The sequence below is a fragment of the Pyrgilauda ruficollis genome, unplaced genomic scaffold, assembly GCF_017590135.1.
Source record: "Pyrgilauda ruficollis isolate IOZ18807 unplaced genomic scaffold, ASM1759013v1 scaffold72, whole genome shotgun sequence".
Taxonomy (NCBI): domain Eukaryota; kingdom Metazoa; phylum Chordata; class Aves; order Passeriformes; family Passeridae; genus Pyrgilauda; species Pyrgilauda ruficollis.
Genome location: NW_024529044.1, coordinates 1,539,392 through 1,557,027, shown reverse-complemented (window position 1 = coordinate 1,557,027; position 17,636 = coordinate 1,539,392).

The window sequence follows — 17,636 nt, the reverse complement described above, 5'->3', positions numbered from 1 at the left end:
CCTTCTCCTCCCAACCCAGCTGGCAGCTGCCTTCAAAACTAAAATCGTGCTGTCAGCTCAGGAGCACAGCTAAACCTGTGGAAACTCCTTTATTTTTCAGTTCTAAGGGGTAAAATCCCAATTTTTTTGGCACTACCATACCTCCAGTAATGCAGAAAACTCTTTACAGCCTCTAAAATACTGAATCAGCACAAATAAGTTCATTTACAGACATTCCTTTTCTCTTTTTGGGGGGAATTGAAGTGAGAATTTCTGTTGGAACAACACAGGAATTATTTCCTCACCTGCTCCTAAATTAGGGAGAAGCACCAACTGCAAATCTTAAATACAGGCAGCAAACACACCCCAGAAATTAAGAAAAAAACTGAAAGCATTTCATTTTTAATGAAATTAAGAAGTAAATAAGAAGAATAAACAGAAAAGAGTAGCAAAACTCAATTCTTGTGCATTTAAACCACAAAAAAAATACAAAAAAACCACAATAATTCAAATAGCTACAGCCTGTGACTGATTTCAACCTTATACAAGACAAACCTGCAATTTCCAGAGCAAAATTCCAGTGATTTTTCCTAGTTTTTTTCATATTTTTGGTAAAATTCTGGGGCTTTTTTGTGGCAGAGAGGTGAATTTGGCTGTTCTTGGACTCCACCTCAGACAGGGAGCATGGACAGAAAAAAAGAGAATATTCCACCATTGAATGGGAGACACAGAAGGAAGAACATCACCCCTGATCCACAGAAATACTCTGGCAAAGCCAAAAACATCATGAAACTTGCTTATAAAAACCATAAAATGTTTGAAAAGGACGCATTGGGGCTCTTTTTGTTTCAATTCTGAGCCTTTTGGGTCATATTTTGGATTATTTTTGTTCAAAACCCACAATGGCCAGAGATCCATGGGTTGATGACTTTGTTTCCTTGTTATTTTGAATTTCCTATAAATCAGCAGATAGTGGGAACTGATATAAAAAATAAAACCCAAGGGAGGAGGTTTCTAAAAAATCCTGAGAGCTGCTGATGCTGTTTTTTTAGAGCAGGAAAAATGGCTTTATTAAAGTTTTGAGACTTGTTCCCCTCTGTCCTGATGTGTTCCAACACGTAAAGGTGCCCAGGAAATTGGAAAAATTCCAGAATGCTGGAAATATTCCTAATTCTGGAGAGAAGATGTGGAAAAAAAGAACCTCTGGAAAAGATTTCCCCAAATGTTCAATCAGAAACATTTTTTTCTTCAGTCATCAAGAAGCACGTTACTAAATATTAATATTCTACTGTGATAGGAAAATTAAAGCAAAATATTTACTAGCTTCAAATTAAACATTTGACTCTTGCTGAGGAGAAGAAATTGAAACAATCCAGCAAAACATTGCAGTGGGGACAAAACTGCTTTTTCTCCTGGCGTTTTGCTGTCCAAACATTGGGAGCAGCTCTAATAAACATCTGCATAATGAGTATAAACATGTGAGCAGTGCAGAAATTCTGCGTTAAACATCGCGGCAGAATTCGGCGGTTGTTTATGCACACGAGGGGCTGAGCACGGGCAGCAGCTGCTCAGCTTTTCACCACCTCAACCCCATTTTTTTATGCAGGTTGTGCTCAGTCCTGAGGGTATTTGGGATCCTCGTGGGATATGGGGTGGTGGGCATCCCAAAATTTCATTTATAACTCGATATCAGGTTTTATTCACCCACAGGGATTCCGTCCTTCCAGTCATGAGGTGAATAAAATGAGGATTTTTTTGGCCTCAGCTCTTTCAATCCCTCAGAAAATGCAAAACCTCCAGGAAAATGATCCCTCAGCCCTTTTCAGCAAGGACTTTCCAGCAGTAGCTCTAAAACAAATGTTTGCCCATGGAGAGGCTCTATTTGCTCAGGGCAAATAAAGAATAAATCAGGGGCTTTGTTGGGAATAACTCAATGGGGCTGATGCCCAGGGCCTGTTTTACTCCATGGAAAAATCCTGTCAGGGTCCCTGTCCCCTCTTGGGGGACAAAAACTCTGTCTCTGTTTTTAGATCTGGCCCTAAGTCAGGGATGGAAGGAAGGAAAACAAGTGGAGTAAAATTAGGATGTCAAGTGAATTACCCACGCTTTGTGTCAAAGGCAAGAGGAGAAATCACAATTAGGAAATCAAGAAGAGGCATTTTCCTTGGGATGCCAGGCTCAGCAGGTTGGGAATGACATCAACCACTGGAAAAGTCCAATTTTCATTAATTTGAGCCAAAATCTATTGGCTAATCTCAAAATATAATATTATCTGAAGTAGCAGGGACACTGAGGGAGATGTGGGTGAGGAGGAGCTGAGGGAGGAGCGGGAGGCACCCACAGCATCTTGGGCAATTGCTGGGACACAACTCTGCCAAACTTCCCAATCTTTTCTCCCACTGTGCTCCCAGAGCAGGTGACAGGACCTGTGTGACATCTCCTATGGGTGTCCCCCCTCCACAGTGACATTCCCCTGTGACATTCCCCCACCATGGGTGTCCCTGTCCAGGGTGATGTTCCCCTGTGACACCTCTCATGGCTGTCTCCTCTCCAGGATGACATTCCCCTGTGACACCTCCCATGGGTGTCCCCTCTCCAGGGTGACATTTCCCATGGGTATCCCCCCTTGAAGGTGACGTTCCCCTGTGAGATCTCCCATGGATGTCCCTGTCCCGGGTGACATTCCCCCATGATATCTCCCATGGGTGTTTCCCCACTCCATGGTGACATGTCCCATGGATATCCCCCCTTCAAGGTGACATTCCCCTGTGACACCTCCCATGGATGTCCCCTCTCCAAGGTGACGTTCCCCTGTGACTCCCATGGGTGTCCCCCCCAGTCCATGGTGACATCTCCCATGGGTGTTCCCTCTTCAGGGTGACATTTCCCATGGGTGTCCTCTCTCCTGGGTGACACTCCCCCTTCCAGAGCCCCCAGATCGCTGCCTCAGGGCCCATAAATTCCACCTGATCCCAAACAGAGTTTGGGATCAGCCTCAGGACGCCCTGAGTGATCCCTGCGTGCGCCGATGCTGCAAAGGCCTCCTGTGATTTTGGGAGTGATTTCAGCTGAGCTCTGCCAGCCCAGGAGAGGAGGGAAATTTGGGTTTATGATTGACCCCCTCAGGCCATTGATGGGATTTATTATCAATGGAATTGTAATAAATATTGTGCTGGTTTGTCTCGTTCTGCAATAAATGTGATAAAACACAGGCTCTGTCTCCAGTGTTTTTATACTGGACTGACTTTTAAAAATACCTGCTTGAATTACCTTTTATAGCAGCTCTCTTCTCCAAAATTTGAGCAATTTTAGCAGCATTTTGAACAGCAGAGGCAGGAGGAGGAGAACTGTTGATATCCTGATATTCTTCTTGCAGATATTCACGCAGAGAAGTGTTTGCCACATGAAACTCATCTGGAAAATGCACAAAGAAAGTGATTTTCCAAAGTACAAACCCTGCTTGGCATTTTTTACTCTCAGCCCACCTCTGCAGCAATCCCTGAGAATTCCTCCAGTTCCTGGCTCTCAATTCTGCCCCAAAGGCAGCAGGGCTCAAGTGGAGATTTGGAATTAAAGCTGGATTTCAGCTACCTGAGATTCTGTTGAGCCTTTTTGTCCCCCCAAGGGGTTTTAATTAACACCAGGCTCCAAACCTAGTTCAGGATTTAATTAAGACAGGACTAATTGACCTCCCTAAAGGGGATCTTTAATACAATAAAAATAGATCTAATATTATCTAAATATGTAAAAACATGTACAATAAAAATACCCAAGTTTGTCTGCAGACTCTCTGTAATGATCCTGATTTTCCCTTTTAAAAGTGCTGCTGTTGACTTTTTTCCAGGAATTTTTCCATCTCCCTCCATAGGATATGCAATGTTAATCTTTTACTTGACAGTAATCTTTGCCTGTCATTAACAACATCCCCTCAATAAAAACAGACTTATTTCCCCCTAATTCACCACAGATCCATACTCCAGACACTTCCCAGTTGTTTTATCTCAAAAGGATTAAAACACTTGCAAATATTCACTTTAATCCACTCGAAGGGAGGGCATAAATTAATCCTAATTAAGCCTCAGCAGCTGTAATTCTTAGTGGGATGAATTATCTAATGGGGATTCTTGCTGAAGAATGGGGCTGAGTCATGGGCATCCCATTTCTTCTGGGCTGCAAATCAACCCAAAATATGAAAGGAACAATTCTTTTCTTCCAAAATCAATAGGAGGAAATTGATCCCCAGCCTCCCCGGGCTTTATGGCACGGTTCTGGTTCTGCAGAACAATAAAAGGCTCAGAGCTGTTTGCAAAGCAGGGGGAAGAGAGCTTTTATTAGGGATGGAAACACCAGGAACCTGTGGTACAAGAGTCTGAGAGCATTTGGCTGCTTTTTATCCCAGGCAAGCTACAGGAACTGCAGGTTTTTGTCTCCCAGGCAGCTCAGAGTGCCCAGCTCAGGAGTGTTGGACACCTGGACTTCAAAGGATCATGAAGTTTGAGGTGGAGGGATTTCTTTTGGACCATCAGCAACACCTGGGTCCACTTTGCCTCATTTGCACAGCACTAAATGTTCATTATCTCATTAATTATCACCTGCATGGGGTTAATTTCTATTTATTCCACTCCCAGGAGCACAGCCTATGGTGCCCTGTGGGGAGGTGAGTCCTGGTCCAACGTTTTAAGGATTTAAGTAACCCAATTTCTGATTGGAAAAGCTCTGATTTAGTGGATTTTGGGGATGGAAAACCCCTCCAGAGGCTTTGGGAAGCTGTTGGATAAATGCTGTGTGTGCAGAATATGCTGGGAGTTGTTCCATGTGCACCTTGTGGGAATGAAATGAGCACAGAATTGATTCTTTCTTACAAACCCCTTTTATTTGGGGGCTGGAGATGTTTCCAGCTGCTCCCAGATACCAAAGAATTGCTCCATGGATGAGCTGCTGAAATTCCTTCTTTTGTGAAATTACTGAATCCTGCCTGATACCTCACTCCAGGTTTTCTTCCTGTGGATGTGCAGGGCAGGGAGGAAGGTCCTCCATACAGCCCATAATAAGCAGCAATTAAAGGGATTTAATAAAATATCAGCCTCATTAAACCAAACTGACATAAAAATAATGTCATGATGCAGGAAAGCAATGTTCTTGTTTGGCTCTAGGGTTGTTGTTTACTTGTTTGTTTGCATCTGAAATAATCTTTACCCCAATTTCCCAGTTTTCTTCTATAAATATACAAAATATTAGCTGGCTGCTTGATTCAGTTGGAGCTAAATATGGCTTTTTAATTTCAGATAGATCTTTCTGCTGCCCTAAAATGGCAATACATGTGCAGGGCCATGCTTAGCATGAGTAACAGATGTTGTGCCTGAAATACTCCTGTAAACAAGGCCTTGAAATGCAAGGTTTGGGAGGCTCGGACTATAAAAACAACATAAAAAAAAGATCAGTCAGGTCATTATTGGGATTATTATTTCTGTCTTGGGGTGACAAATCTGAATGACCATGTGACTTCCCAGGTTGCTGGAAACCATTGTGGAGCAGGAGCTGCTGCCATGGAGATTTATTCCAGGACTGGCTTTGCCTTTATTCCCTCCAAGAACCCCACCCTGACCCAGAACTGGCTCATTTCATGCCAGGTGACACCAGGGGACAAATCTCAGGTCATGTTCCTTGCCCTGGCAGGTGGCACCTCCCAAAGGCTCCCTTGAGCTGCAGAAGTCACAGATGGTGCTGGGGCAGGGTTTAAACCTGCTGGGCTCTCTGGGAGCTCACTGAGCCTTGGAGTAGCTGCCTAAACCAGAGGCTAGACCAGATTAAGAGAATAAAAGTGGTTATTTATTGCAGGCCTTCAATAAATACACCTTGGGCAGTCAGAAGCCTCTGAGGTACCAAGGACGGACAATGTTTCAAGTGTTTCAGATAATTATAAGTTTGGTCCATTTACATATCAGGGGTTAATCATCCAATTACAGGTAGTGAAGTCATTTACCCCAAGTTTTCTCCCCCAACTCACTTTTGTTTCCATCTCTCAGGCCTGAGGCAGTGAGGTGTCCTTGATTGCCAGGCCTGGAGAGGAATTGTTGTGTCTGCCCAAAACGGGAAAGCAGCAGCTCACACTGTACATGGAGTTTAGAGTCATACACTGAAGAATTGCAGGATTACAAATAGATGAAAAATATAAAAGCTAAAATCCTGAGGCATCAGCACCTTCTAGAATGGAATTATTCAGCTTCTCCTCCTGTACATCCCCTGGAAGGATCTGAAAAATATCAAAGCTAAGTCCTGAGGCATGGTGATGAGGGTGTTAATCAGAGATCAGGTTCAATCACAGATCAGTTCCTCATGCCCAGCTTTCCACAAGGGAACCACGTGGGACAAAAGTTTGTCCCCCTTGTCCCCTGAACTGCAGCCACCTCTCAGGGTGGCAGCGGGCCAGGCCTCCTCAGGACAGGGAAAGGGAAGGATTTGGAGAGTTTTTGTGGCTGTAGATTGGTGATGTGAAAGGGGCAGGTGCTTGTTAACCGTCCTGAAAAGGTGTTGAAATGTGCTGGCCTTGCTCTGTCACTGTCACCTGCCTGCTCCATCAGGGCCTGCCTCTGTCCCTGTCACTGTCACCTGCCCGGCCCATCAGGGAGCCCTTCCCAGCTGGCAGCACCTTGGAGGAGCAACAGGAGCTCTGGGTAACCCAACTCCTCCAGGACTGAGCAGATGCCAAAGCAGTGACCTCCAGAGGTGTCCTGGAGAGGGCTCAGAAAATCTTATTTCTGGAGTGACCTTTAGCTGGGTTGTCTTCTGTGACAGCTGATAGGGGACAACACTGGAGCCTCAGGATGTGGTGTCAGAAAGAAATACATACATAAAGAAATAGGAGAAGCTTGTGACAGTGCAGGCACAGAAGTCCACAATGCAGGACTAGAAGTTTTGACATCAAAAATATGAGAAAGTTCACCATGGAAATATTGAGAGTGAGAGATAACAAAACAGTCAATTAGGCCACAAAAAGTACTACTCAGAACCAATGTCAGGATCATTGAAAGAGAGGGAAGCCCAAGTTGAAGTGGATTTCCTCGTTGACCTCATTAATTCTTCTAAGGTCATGGAGTAATCTCCAAGAATTAGAGGTTTTCTTGTGAATGACACACACTGGAGAATTCCAGGGACGCTTTGTTGGCTTAGTGCTGCCTTTCTGCAGTTATTCTTTCACTAAGAACACTCAGAGGGTGGGCAGGAGGTGAGGTTGGGGTTTTGGTGTCTGAAAGGGGATTTGGGAGCTTTAATCCCACATGAGAGAGGTGTGGGCTCTGTTTGCTGTGTCCCCTCTGTGGTGACTCTCCTGTCCTCCATCCTCAGAGGTTCTGTCTGCTCTTCACCCTTTTGGCCAAGCATCCATGGCCTGTGGCAGTTAAAACGAGCTGGGATAGCTCAAAATGCTTAAATCCCATGTGAATAAAGAGATAATAACAGTTAAAACAAGCTGGGATAGCTCAAACTGTTTAAATCCCGATGAATAGCGAGATTATAACATTATTGGGGATTTATTCTGTGGGGCTGAGCTGGGTCATGGAGTGGGGTTTTCCCCAAAATCTTCACCAAAAGTCAGCAGCTGTGGTCTCAAATGAGCCTTGGTTTGAGCAATCTGACAGAGAAACCTCAGCACAGATATTTCAGCCCCGACTGTAGCATTTGTGAGAAGATTTGGCCTTCTCAGCCAACTGGAATTGCCTCTTAATTATTGTCAGGGCACTAAATGCAGTTGGTGATTTTGGGAAGAAATATGTCCATCCCCTGTGGAAAACAAACAGGTGAAAAAATGGGGATTTTTCCTCTGTGGTTAAAGTGGAGCTAAGTGCATTATTAGCTGCAGAAAGTATTTTATGCTGCTAATTAGCAATTATAAAAGGAGATGACATTAATATAAAATATATATATATTCATATAGAAATACTGGTTGAAGCTGATGTGCTCAGGACTTGTTCATATATATATATAAATATAAAAATATTATATATAATATATCTTTTTATATTAATATAAAAATACTGGTTAAAGCTGACATGCTTAGGACTTATGTTAAAATATATAAAAATAGATATATTCTATAAATATATATAAAATATATATTTATATAAAATTACTGGTTAAAGCTGACATGCTCAGGTTGGGATTGGAATACAAAGGGAACTTCCTGCCCAGGATTTGGAGCACAACGTGAGGGATTGACTTAACTGCTTGACTCCACTGATCCCGTCTGTGAGAAGAAGTTAAAGGAATTAAGTATTTATAGATAAACTCCTGTGCATCAAAGGGGAGCAGCCTCTGGCTGAACCTGCTGGAGGTGGGCAGAGGGAATTTGATGTCACCACAGCGAGTTTGGAGTTGCCACCTCTCGGCGTGGGATTCCTTTTCTCCAGTAGAGGATCCCACAGCACCACGCTGAGGAGCAGAGGGGAAATGCTGATTAAAATATGGGAAATGCTGATAAAAATGGGGCAAATGCTGATAAAAATGGAGGATTTAAAAACCTGACCCAAGGAAGTCTCACACCTTTCCTCTTGGTGTCCACTGCTGCTTTTTCCTTAAAAAAAAAGAATTCCGTGGGTTGAATTTGTATTGGTTTCTACATCCTTCCTCCAGGGATCCTGCTGGTGCAGCTGCATCCATGAGAAGTTTCAGTAATGAAGTTGCTGTAATTAATCAAGATTTATGGGATTTGGGTGCTCATGCAAAGGAGGAAAAGCTCCATGGAGAGGATCATGGAATAGGCAGGGCTGGAAGGGATCTTCAAGGGTGATCCAGTGCCACCCCAGCCATGGGCAGGGACACCTTCCAGAGCCCATCCCAACCCTGCAGAGCCCATCCCAGCCCATCCAGAGCTCATCCCAACCCTCCAGAGCTCATCCCAGCCTATTCAGAGCTCGTCCCAGACCTTCCAGAGCTCATCCCAACCCTGCCAGAGCCCATCCCAACCCTCCAGAGCACATCCCAGCCTTCCCAGGGCTCATCCTAACCCCTCCAGGTCTCATCCCAGCCCATCCTGAGCTCATCCCAGCCCTGCAGATCTCATCCCAGCCCATCCAGAGCCAGTCCCTTGCTGCCACCAAGTGTCGAGCCAGCACTTGGAACACCTGGAGTCTCTGAGGGCTTTTTTGCTGGCAGATTTCAAAGGGAACTGCAAATTTCTCCTCCCCGGAACCTCTGGAATTTTCCTGCTGAATGCCGTGATTTCCAAGTGCTCCATTTTCTCCCTGCCCCGGGATTCCAGCTGTCTTTATTCTTTTTTACATGCTCCACTCCTGAGGGATTTAAATCCATTTTGAATTTCAATTGTGATGTGCCTTTACAACTTTAACACAAAGAATCTCTGATGGGGAATTGAATTCTATCCCAAGATAATTTACATCCAGGAATAATTCCCTTTTCATCAATAAATGTGATTTTTTTTTTTAATGTCCCATACCCAAAAATGATGAATTGAAATGTCAACAGGTAAATTTTAGTTCCAAAAGTGACCTGAAGGATGAAGGATTAAAAGCTATATAAACATATAATGTAATAATCTATTAAAAATGGCCTGTAGGTAAATAATAAATTCAATTAATGGATTTTTTTTTTTAATCAATGAGTTCGTTTTTAGGAAAATCGACAGAAAAAGAGCTGGGAAAGGCTGGTGAGAGCTCAAAGAGTGAGGTAAGGGAGGCTTCACCCACAAGAGGGAGCTCAGTGAACGCGAATAGAAAGAGCCTAAAATCTTGAGATTGCCGTGAAAACTCCTCTCTGCCCGGAATTAAACGGAAAAAGCACAATGGGAAGCATCATATTTTAGTGCTGTTCATGCTTAAATTCCCAGAATTTCCCTGGGAATGATCAAGGGCAGTCGTGGCACAACCACAGCTCTGCTGATCTGAGGATTCCCAAGTTTTCTGGAGCAGAGGAGTTTCTTAGAACCAACTAATTCAGGTTTAGAGGACATAAAATCACGGTTTTTTGATAGACACAGCCTTGTAGGGATCTGTGAATCTGCTGCAGATTCATATTTGAAGAAGGTTTATGCTGTGGGCTGTGAAAGTGGTTTTTTCCCTTCACTTATGTAACAAAAAATTATTAATTCTCACAAATTTGGGCATAAAGGGAAGGTGGAGAAGGCCCTGGGTGAGTCTTTCTTGGTGTTGCAAGTCAGGCTTCATCTTCCAGGTTATTTGTGCAGCTCCCTGGGTTAGCTCTTTGCTCACAACACTAAATCTGTAAAGAAAAAAAAAATCCAACATCCTTTTTAGTCTCTTAATAATATAAAAGGCACCAAACAATGGGAATTTATTAAAGCAAATACTGAGAGGAGAGAAAAACAACATCATCAGAGGAAAAGAGGCCACTTTCTAGAGCTGTCTGATTTTTGTTGTTTAATTTTGACATATCTGGGGTTTTTTCTTTCCACTCTCCCTGTTCTCATCCAAACCCAGAAGGAGAATTATTCTTGAGACGAGGCAGGCAGAGCCTCCTCCTGGCAGCACCCTCCAAAAGCCAAACAAAAGCTTAATTCCAGCTCATTTATCCACAGAAAGCCCTGATTTCTGAAGATCTGGCTATCTCAGAAGAGTCTTTGAGTAACTCCTGGATGGGACAGGAAGACGAGCTTGGACAGGAGGATTCCTGGGCTGGTTCTTCTGTGCTGGGAGCTGGGTTTGGAGCCAACCCCCCCAGGCTGGAGTCTTTTCCCCTCCCCACGGAGCCCCCGGCGGGTCGGTGCCCACGCTCGCCGGGGTGGTCGGCGCTGGGGAAAGCCGAAAGCAAACAAAGGCCAGCTGCAGCCAGATGTGGGGAGCGTTCGGGGTCACCGAGCCTCCCCGGGCTGGGCAGCACGTGGCCCTGCTCCTGCTCCAAGGGGAAGCCTCAAGAATCATCCCTTTCCAAAGGGAATCTCTGATTCTCCTCGTGAACCACCGGAGTGTCGCCACATCTCTCTTCACAGAGAAAAGCAAGGCGCAATTCTTCCCAAGAATATTTCTGGGTTTCACATTCTCTGAACCTCAGAGAAAGGAAAAACAATTCTTATCTCATTTGCTGTGTCTGTGTTTGTGCAAAAGTAGAATGCAATATGGAGATTGCTTACCCAAAGTGATGGTGTTTTGCTTCCTTGGCCTGTCAGGGCCAAGCGTGTGTGTCAGGACTGTCACCTGAGAGTCACGAGAGTCAGTGTTGTGTGCAGAGTTGAGTGCTTGGCAGATTCAATTTAGATGTAATTAATATAATGTAATATAGTATAGAATAATACAGTATAATAAAGTAATTGATTAGCCTTCTGAAAAGATGAAGTCCTCCTCATCAGGGGTGAAAATATCCGCTATACTGGAGCGCATTTGGAGCACTCTGAGCGCTCCCTGAGCCCTCAGGGCTGGGCCAAGCTCACCCAGCTGGACAATCCCCGAGCTGTCCCCACTGCCAGTGGGGGCTGTGGGAGGCCTTTCCCCTGCCTTTTCCTGCTGTACCCACCAGGATCCATGAACTGACTCCCCACAACCCCATCAGTTTGATTTTCCTGGGGAAGGAGATTCCAGGAGGGATTTGTTACAAATCCCTCCAGCTCTGGTTGATCCCTTGGGCAGGGAGCATTTTCCTCTTTGTCCAAGGCAAGAAATCCTCTTATTTGTGGAATGAGGCAAGATTTTATGTTGTCTTAGTTTGGTTTTATGTATCTTTGGTGAATACTCTTGGGAACGTCACTTGCAATTAGCTGCTGAAATCAAATCAATTTATTCACAAGTCTCAGGTGGTGGATTTGAAGTGACCCCCAAATTTGGAGAGGTTCCTCAAGTCTCACCTGGTAGACATGGAGTGATTTCCCAATTTGGAGAGATTCTCTAAGTCTCAGGTGATGAATTTGGGGTGATCCCCAAATCTGGAGAGATTCTCCAAATAGCATCTTTTAAAAGTCCCCCCAAGAAGAAGTTTCTGTGCTCTCCTTGCCCTGTGTGTTTGTGTTTACAGCCTGATTGTGTTCAAATCACAAAAACTGGGGCAAGAACAGAGTTTTCCTTTAAAATTTTGGTTTCATAAAGTACTTCCTTAGGAAAGCATGAAGGAAGGAGTAAAAGGAATGACACTGGAGGACAGCAAGAGAAAAAACCACATTGCACAAACTGCCAGAGTTTTTGCCAGTTTCCAGGATTACACATCCATGTCCTGAAGTTACGTGATCCATCCAGGATTGGTAATGGCACAATAAATCTCACTCAGACATGGGAGAACCTGACCTGATGTTTCTGTAGAGAACATATTGCAGATGGACAAATGTGGATTTCAATTCCTTTTTCAGTCTGCTGCAGAATTCTTTGAGGTGACCAGACCCATTAATTTAAATTTTTTTACCAATAACAACCAGAATATAAAAATATTAAAAATATATTCATTCAATGATAGTAAATATTGAAAATAAACATAATAATTAACATGAAACACTTCTTTTCCCACTTAGTCATGGGCATATTTCAGCACTTAAATCATCCCTGAGATTGTGAAAATTGTTGATGCATTTAAGACTTATCAGATAAATCAAAGTCAGTACCATTAATAAGCAGCCCAGGATCTCCCTCAAGGGAAAATCTGAGAAAGGAATATCCAAACACATTGGGCTGATGATGTGACACCACTGTTGTTCCTAGATTAACTTCCCCAATAAAAATATAAATTTACATCACAAAGGAGAAGGAAGATGTTGTTCATCCTGCTTTTCCTTGAGCTTGGTCCCATGCATTACAGTAAAATAAAACCCTTAATTTCCAAGGCCTTCCTGGGATGCAGTTGAGGCTCCTCACGCCACTGATTAACCAGGTTATGAGCATGAATTGGACAGATTTAAGGATGGGATTAAGTTGTGTATTTATTGTGAGCTCCTCAGAGCTGCATCTTTTTATGTTGCTTCCAGCTGTGCTCCATGAACTAAAATTTGATGCCAGCAGGATGCCAGTGAAATGTGGGAATGGGTATCCTGGGGCTTTTTTCCAGGCCAGATCTTCACCTAGATTGGTGCCCATGGCCCTCAGAAAGAATGTACTCTTCAGCTCTGGAAATTATATGAACAGTCCCACATGAAAAATTAAGAAATAAATTATGATAACAAATGCAGGTAGCAATGAAGACACAAAGTCTTTACTTTTCCCTGCCTGTATTTTCTCCAGTTTGTGTTTTCCCTCAACTCCGCCTCCCGCAGGGCAGGAGAAAAGGCAGGAGGAGGAGGAGGAGGAAGGACCATCTGCGGTGGGGTGAGCGCTGAGCCCCCGAGGCAGAGCTGCCTCGAGCTGCAATTCTCACGATCCCAGGGCTGAACTTTGTAAATAGACTTGGCAAGGGCTCCTGACTGCAGAAAACAGTCTTGGAGAGGGGAGAAATAAATAAACAAACAACCTTCCTTCCTTCCCTGCAGTCCCTGCCCTGCCCTCCTGACCCGCCTCCAGAGCACACATGTGGCTGCTCCGTTGAAAATTGGTTTGTGGGGTTGATTTTGGTGCTGGAACAGGCAAAGCTGTTGCTTGTCTTTATTTCTGGTCTGTCTCTGAGGGGCAGAGCTTGTCTTCAGCAAAGTACAAAAGGGGCAAGTGCTCATTTTATCTCAGCTCTGATTTAAAGTCTTGGGATTAAGATACTGAGCTTGAGTGTGAATGAGAACATGGTTCCTTCAGGGCTGAACAGTTTGTGTTTAATTTATTTAATTAATTAACCCTGATTTTGTACTCCAGAAATGCCATGGGCCCTAAATCCACCCCTCCCATCACCCCAGTGTCCCCTCATGCCAATAAATATGATGGAAATGGGCAGTTGGGAACACAGAGGCTTCACAAGCCTCACTCAGTACTGGAGAGAGCTCTCCCCACCCTGATCTCTGGAATTGCTGAGAATCTTCCTGGAAAATCAGCAACATATTTTTCTAGATGATATCCCTTAAAGCTGAGCTCAGGAACTCCACAGTCTGCAATTCCAGCAGTGATAGAGCAGCCAAGGAGAACCTGGAGAACGCCAAGTGTCTCTCAAGGTGCAGAGCATCCTTCAGCAGATGGTGCCTCACTGGTCTGAGGACAGCAGAAATCAGAGAGTCCCAGGATAATTTGGGTTGGGAAAGACCTCTGAGATCATCAAGCCCAACCTCTGGATAAACACCACATTGTCAAGTGCCATGTCCAGCCATTTCTGGAACATCTATGGCAAGAAAAGTGTCCACAATTCCCAGGAAAAGGCTTGGCCCATGGAGTAGATCCAGGTGTCCTCACACAGGGCACCATTAAATTCCAGTTTTCAGCTTCTTTTTCTACCTCTGTCAAGGTCGGGATTGAAGGAACTGGAGATAATAGTTCATGCTCAGGCCCAGGTGTTTATTATTTCTTATCAATGTTACAGTCTCACAGCAGTGAGTTCTGCAGTTCTTCACTGACAAGGCACAAAATGGCCAACAATCTCTTGCTACAAGGTCTTTTAAGGCTAAACTATCCAATTAAGGAACAACACCTCAATTATTTTCACCTTTAATCCAATAACTAATCACTCAAAATCCACAATGTAGAGCTTTCTGTCCAATTACACAAAACCACCCAAACCCATGGAGACGGTGAAGAAGGTGCAGAAGAAGGTGAAGAAGGAGGTGAAGAAGAAGGTGAAGAAGATCTCCACCCTAAAACCTCCATCTTGCTTTATATATATTACTATATTCTAAAACCCCAAACTCTTAAGTTTTCCACCCTGTGATATCACACACTTGGAGATTTCTGTCCAATTACACAAAACCACCCAAACCCATGGAGACGGTGAAGAAGGTGCAGAAGAAGGTGAAGAAGATCTCCACCCTAAAACCTCCATCTTGCTTTATATATATTACTACATTCTAAAACCCCAAACTCTTAAGTTTTCCACCCTGTGATATCACACACTTCTATTCAAACTCCACACCCACAATCCCAGTTCCATCATTCCATTTTGGGAGCCTTCTCCATGGCCTCAGGTCAATGCAGTGTTCTCTTGGGAGTCAGTGCCTGGCAGCACACAAAGTCTCCAATTCTCAGCACCCAGAACTCCAACAATCCTGCTTGCTGCTGCTGTGGTATGTGATGGGATCATGTCTGGAAACCTGAGCTGTGTCAAACCCATCCTTGGTGGCCCAGTCATCCAGTCATATCCTGCATCCCAACAGGAGCCCTCTCTGTGGAGCTCATTTGCATTCCAGAGACAGCTCCTGTTGATTTTTTTTTTTTTTGGTTAAGGTCATAATTAAATTTGTGAGATGATATTTTTTATTTGGACTTAGATGTTCATTAGTTTTTATTTATATTATAGACTCACAAACTGTGAGTTCTGCAGCATTTTAATAAGCTAAAAATGGAGTTGTATCTCTGTATCAGGTCTTTTAAGGATAAACTGTCTAATTAAGAAATGACACTTAAATTATTTTTATTTTTAACTCAATAACTAACTACTTGTGACTCTCAATGCGGACTTTTTTATTTAATTACACACTACTACCTAAACCCATGAAGAAGAAGGTGAAGAAGAAGGTAAAGAAGAAGGACTAGCTCCTAAATCTTCTATGTTGCTTTATATATATTACTATATTCTAAAACACGAAACTCTAAGTTTTCTACTATGTGATATTATACACTTTTATTTAAACTCCCCACCTATAATCTTGGTTCCATCATTCCATTTTGGAAGCCTTCTCCGAAAGGAAAGGGAAAAGGAAAGGAAAGGAAAAGGAAAGGCTTGGTTCATCTCAAGCTGCAGTTTCAGGGCAGCCCTTGAAAGGTGTAAAAGCCTCCATGGATCTCCTCATCCCTTGGCTTCACTCCCAGCTGGGCTTGGCTGGAAATCCTCCAGTGCACAGGTGGGATTTTAGGGAAATAAACAGCACCATGGGGATGTCAAGTGCTTGTTGAGAAATCCAAGCCCAGGCTCCTCCGTGTCCTGGTGTTCCTCTCCCATCTTGCACATCTGGGACTTTGGCACCCGTCCTGGAGGAAGGACACGCAGCTGACACTCAGAGAGGCAGGCAAGGAAAATTCCCCCTGCCTGGAGTGCACATGGAGGCTGTGCAGAGGAAGGGAAGCCCAGACCTGCAACTCTTCAAGCTCAAGGAGGCATCACAAAAATCGTGTTCACTGCCTGGCGGTGTCACGTCTGCCACGCCTCCAGTGACAGCCCCTTTCTTTTCAGACCAAAGAGATTCCCAAGTGGCATCATTATGGTTTTATCAGCAGCACGTGGAACTGATGGTTCTGCTGTTTAAGACTGTTTGATATTTGAAATTCCACGTGTGCGAATAATGTTCATATGTGTGAGCCACCTGTGAGATCTGCAGGGTACAAACGTGTCCCAGGCCCCTGATGACATCACAAGATGCTCTTGATTTGCTTTATTTTGGCAATATTGATAATTTATTTATTATTTTAATTATTATATAATAATAATAATATATTTTATACTTTTTATATATATTTATTGATTATTCTCTGTTGTCACTGCATCATTTCAGGAAGACCTGGCACACACCAAGCATCATTCCAATCCCTCTCTTCCCAAATATCCAACAGTTCCCTAGAGCGTGGCCCTCCAGGATCATTCCTGTCCTTCCTGAGGTGATGGATCAGCCAGCAGGAAAAACCAAGCCCAGATCTTCCAAAGGGTGAAGCATGAGGTGCAAATTTAGCCCTGAACGATGTGGCCATGAAGGGAGGGGGAGGAACAGGGATGGAGGAGCCTTGGGATGCTCCAGCAGGGAAAATCCCAGGTAAGATGGAAACCCAGGAACCCGAGGGAGATGCCAAGCTCATTAGCATATTTAGAGCCACGGGATAATCAGGAAAGGAAAACAAAACGGGTAATGTGGCCATTGAAAGCATTTTGTGATGCAGGGCCCAGCGCCAGGGCCCCCCTCCAGCCCCTCTCCCAGCCCTGCCTCGGGATTACAAAGCCATGGCAGGGAAAAACCAACACCACTCCCAAAAAACCAGCCCCAACAAAAGCCCCCCTGGCAACAATGGTCTGTCAGGCGTGATTTAGTGGGCCTGCAGCCCCCGGGCAAGCTTCACTGAGCAATCTCAATCCTCGGGGTTCCCACAAAGCCACGAGGAGAGGGCAGCAAAGGGAGCTGCTGCCTTTGTGCGGGGGAGGCAGGAGAAATGAACTGTGAAATGTGAAATGAAATCCATTTCTACTCTTGGGGGGCTGGCTTGGGAGGGAGGCGTGGGGTTTGTCACCCAGGAATAGATTCTTCATCTGTTTGCTTCAAAAAAGCCACACTTTTCCTCCTGACTTTGCTCATACCCACTTTATTATTGTTTTTTTTTTTTAAATTAAAACTATTTATAAATGTATAAAGAGGAATTGGTATCCCTCTTGATCTGCCTCACAAAACAATAACAGCCCGTCCTCTGGGGAACCACAGTCCCCCATGAAATATTTGTGGGTTAGGGGTGGCCTCCTCTTTCCTGTGCAACAATCCGAGTTTCTTGCCTCTCTCTGGCTGTGTCACCACCCCCCTGCTCCAGATGGTGCCCCCAGGAATATCAGAGAGGGTTTTGGTGGAGAAACAAACACTGCCCTCCATGCAGTGTGTCCTCACTTGCAATAAATGTGTGCAGCTCCGTGGGTGTCAGCAGGGAGCAGGAACTCCTCCGTGCCTGGAGATG